The sequence below is a fragment of the Passer montanus genome, unplaced genomic scaffold (genome assembly GCF_014805655.1).
Source record: "Passer montanus isolate IOZ18808 unplaced genomic scaffold, ASM1480565v1 scaffold49, whole genome shotgun sequence".
NCBI classification, from domain to species: domain Eukaryota; kingdom Metazoa; phylum Chordata; class Aves; order Passeriformes; family Passeridae; genus Passer; species Passer montanus.
The window spans coordinates 4,724,669-4,729,485 of NW_024369818.1; positions in this window are offsets into that span (position 1 = coordinate 4,724,669).

Genomic DNA, 4,817 nt, shown 5'->3' on the forward strand with positions numbered 1-4,817 from the left:
CAATCAGCCATTTAATCACCTGGCTAAACCTGTCTGCAGTGACCATGACAATTGGTTGCCATCTCTTCTTGTGATCTCCTCCTCAAAGCTGGACACGACTGACAGGAGCTTTGGCAGCGCTCAGAGGAGCTGGGTGAAAACAAGGATTTGCACACCAGGAGTGAGGATTTTTTTGTAGCTCACACTGCAATTACATAAAATTAAAATGCAAAGTGGGCACTTGTGTATTTTTGTTTTAAAAAAGGGATTCATGCACACTTCCACACTTCTGGGTGTGTTTTGAGCCAGCTGTATTTGGCGCTGCTGTTTTTGTGCTACTGCACATCCCGAGTTAGTGCTGTTTGCCATTTGGAAGTGTCCTCTGGAATTCTGGGTCCCACTGGCAGCAAAACTCTGTGTGGCTGAGGCAGAACATTGCTGGTTCCCAGCCTTGGCTCTCCTCAGGATGCCTTGTGCCCAGTCAAACATCCAAATTCTGAGGCTGTGGAACAGGAATTGAGTTCCTAAGGTTGAAATGTCTCTCCACGCACTGAAATCCCACTCCTGACAGGTGTTTCATTCCAAGGACAGGTTGGACAGGGATTGCAGCAACCTGGTCCAGTGGGAGGTGTCCTTGCCCAGGGCAGGGTTTGGAACTGGATCATCTTTAAGGTCCCTTCCAACCCAAACCATCCTGTGACTGCAGGATGATTCTATGACTCCTTGTCACAGCCCCAAGCAGGTCCTCATCATATTCAGGATCCAAAAAATTGCTGGGCAATGAGACCATGTGGTCTCTCCCACAGCCTGTGGAAAATGGGAATGATGATGTTTGTGTTGGGATTTTGGGAATGCCACACCAAAGCCAGGGAGGTGAATTAACCACCCAGCACCACATTCCATGCAAAGGCAGACACAAACACCATTTAACTCCCAAGGAAAACAGCCCTTCCTTTCTTCCCTTGCCTCTCCTGGTGCCAGCAGACACTGCCTTCAGCATCCTCTTATCCAGAGGTCAAATGAGAGTGCCACCACGGGCAGCTCCAGGACTTCAGTGGTTGAAAAGGAAACTAATGCTGAGCATTTTATTAATTCCTAATTGTCCTTGAGGATTTTTTTTTTGTTTTCCCTTAAGCTTTTAAACCAAAATTGTGACTCTCCAAACATACATATTCTAGCAAGAAGCTGGGGCAAGTCAGCTCAGATTTTTCACAGAATTGGGTGTTTTACCTTTGAATTGATCAAAGACTCCATCAGCATAGTCTGTGTTGTTATTTCCTGCAGTTTGATCCATCTCACAGAAAAATTTACATTTTATGTAGCTAGATCAACATATTTTCAGTCTCATGCAGAAAGCAGAGGATTTCTTGGAATTTGATAAAGAGATGAGTTTCCAAGGCTGCCTTTGGAGATTTCACTGAGTCCCTTTGGAGATCTGCAGACCTTTCCTCATTGGAGCTTGGCCTGATGATCCTGGGTGGTGAAATCCTGGAACAGTCTGTTCAGGGCAGGGGGGAGTCCCCATCCCTGGAGGGATTTAAAAGCTCTGTGAATGTGGCACTTGGAAACATGGGTCATGGTGGCCCTGGCAGTGCAGAGAGAATGGTTGGGCTCTCTGTTTTAAAAGGGCTTTTCCAAACTAAATGATTCCATGGTTCTATGACCTGCCCTTCTCCAAAAGGTGTCCCATGGTTTCCTTAGGTAGGTGAGTGAATCTCTCTAGAGTCTCTTCTTTTACTCTTTTCTCCCCAAACCTCTGAACAAGAAGACACCAAGGACAGCAAAGCCAACCAGACCACAACAAGAGCACCCCAGCACTGCCAGCTTTACCTTGGAACAGCCACCAACATCCCCAATGGTTTCACAAAGAGCAACCCCCCAGCCTGAGCTGTGCTGGAAGGGAGAGCAATAGATACCCATGTTGACATTTGCCCCTTTAATTCTGCATTAGAATGGTAATCTCCAGTTCATCTCCATCACATGCTCCTTTTTCATCTCTCCCGTCTCCACGTCTCTTGGAAGAAGCACATAAGCCTGGATGTTGAAAGATCCTTAATGGTTCTTCTGAGGCTGAATCCCCTCCAGGACTTGATGTCAGTAGAGAAAAAAGCTCAGATTTGCCTCACCTGCTTCTCAAGCACCGCCAGCCCTTTCCAGGATTAAGTCATTATAATCTCCTTAAGCAGTCATGAAATAAAATAAACACAAGTGTGGTTTTCTCCTCAAAATAAAAATACTAAAGTTCACATGAGGAAATGCTTTTGGAGTCGGGAGATTTTGCCTGATTTTCAAATGCAGCTGACTGATGTCTTTGCAAAGAGTTTTCTGATGTGGTTTTTTGGCTCTTGCTTTGCCATCAAGCTACTCCCCCTCATTAACAACTTTTGCCCATTTTAACCTGAACCTTCCACAGACTCCTGTAAACTTCCAGAGTAGGCACAGAGCAAAAACTCTCTGAACTCCTAAAGGAATCAAACCGATGCAATTTATTTCCACAGAACCATGCAATATTCAATGATACACTGAATCCGTGTTTTTAACACTTTTTAAAGGACTAAAACCCTGGAAAGAATTAATTAGGCATGCTCTGAAGCCTGAGCACTTAACAGTTTTCCACTCAGTTGTAGAATTTTAAGACCACCAACACTGGATACTGGCAAAGATTATCAAAGGTATTCGGGGCTGAAATACAAACTAGTCAGAGGGCTTGGCCACTAAGTGGCTGGAAAATACTTCATAAAAGCTTTAGCCAGGCTATTCTATTTTGTAAAGAAATTTTAAGAAAAAATCCACAGTATCCAGAAGGTTAAATTTAGGGCAGAGTGACTCACTGGGAAAAAATGTCCTGCTGGGAACATTGTCTTCTCTGCAGATCAAGCAAATTGTTCATGCAGCAGAGAGGTATTGAAGGACCCAGCACTGCAAGTGGGGCTGGAAGGGAATGGTGGGCTGGGATCCACAAAGGATGCCATGCCTGAGCATGGCAATGTGGGGCTGAGCTGGAGCAGCCTCTGCAGCCACTGCACACCTGGAGCCAGCAACCCCTGGAAGTGCCAGAAGCTGGGAGATGCTGGCATGGAAACATCCCTCATGCTGAATTAAGATGAAAATGTACCATTTAAAAAAAAAAAATGGAAGGATTTTTTTTACCTTTTTTTTTCCACACCAGATAAAATTTCCATTTGATTTTCTGGCATTCTTCCAACCACTTCTGTTGCCTACAACAGTATTGCAAAGAAATCTACCCCTGCCAAAACAGCCACCATTAAATGAGGTCCTTGATAACCCATAATGATATTGCAAAAAACTGATGGAAGTCTCAATGGGAAAAAGTTCCTCATTTGTCTGATGCCCAGAAAAATGATGCATACTGTACAAAGATGACAAGGATGGGTGCAAGACAAAGATGGTACAGACATCCAGGTATTTTGGACAAAAATAACACAGGTCAGATGCAAAAGCATAAAACCAAAATAAAAGAGCCAAAAATACCCAAACAACACCCAAGCAAGAATTAGTCAATCACAGTTTCTATCCTTGATTAAAAACTCCTAGAGAAGCAAAATTATTTCATTTCCTTTTTGCTGTCCCTCTATAGAATAAAAACTACTCACCTTAGTAAATCCTCCTATGACTATGTACAGTGCAGAATTTAAGGAGAAATTTAAAAGACTGAGGACATAAAACTGCAAGTGAACAGGGACATTCCAGCCCCAGAGAGCTGAGGACCTTCAGGTTCAGTATTTTTTCTCCCTCCCTTGTATGCAATGGCTTTCACCAATGAACAACAACAGTACTTTTATTTCCTTATTACAATCACTTTCCTCACTCGTGATCTTGGGATCACTGGCCAAGGGTTCAAGGAGCTGCTGTTCCAAGAGGATCAGCCTGGAATGACACCCAGAGACACCCCTGAGTGTCCCCAGCTCCTCATGATGTCACCAGCAGCACGTTGAAGATGCAAGGAGAGAATAACTCAAAGATGATCCCATAGCACAGCAAGTTTAATTGAAACAGAAATGTAGAATGCTGCAACCTATTCATAAATGTCTTAGATTGTATCATGTATTACAACACACTCAAAGAGAGGTTTTTTTCTAAACCAAGTACAGCCAAACCCACACGGCTCCCATGCACATGGATTAAACTAGGAAACAAACCAAAACTGCAATAAATGGAAGCTGACAATAAGCCTATTTTAAAATCCATGCATATGTACATATATGTATATACACGTGTAAAACACACATCTATTGGTAAAAGCTCAAATTTTCCTTTGCAATGAAGTGAATTTCCAGTGATGGAGTGACCTTCAAGTCAACATGAACCCCCTCAGCTTATGCCAGGACACCATCAAGGGTTTTTTTCAGAAGAACATGAGACCTTGGATCATTGCAAAGCAAATTCACACAAATTTGTGCCTTTAATTTAAAATGAAAGCCCCAATGTACCATGCAGGGGTCTCCTAAGGGAGTATTTCTGCACACAGGAGACTGGTTCTGTGAGCCCAAAAATATCATGGTGGGGAGGAAGTTTGTGAATTTCTACAGTTTCTTTTAATGTTGTTTCAGAAAGAGCCACTTGTTCAGATTAAACACTGTCGGATCAGAGGAAGGAGAAGAGAAAGAAAAATGTCAACGCAAAACTAAAACTTGTCCTGTCAGGTTCAGTAAGGACAAGAATTCAAAGGCTTGAACTTACCTGGAGTTTCAAAGAAAATTACCCAAAGCTGGGGCTACCTGTCTTCCTCAGGTCTTACCCCCAGAGTTTTCCTGCATCTGCTGTGCCAAGGGCTCACACCTCTCCTGGGAGGGGCAGCCAGGGTTTGGGTCACCCTC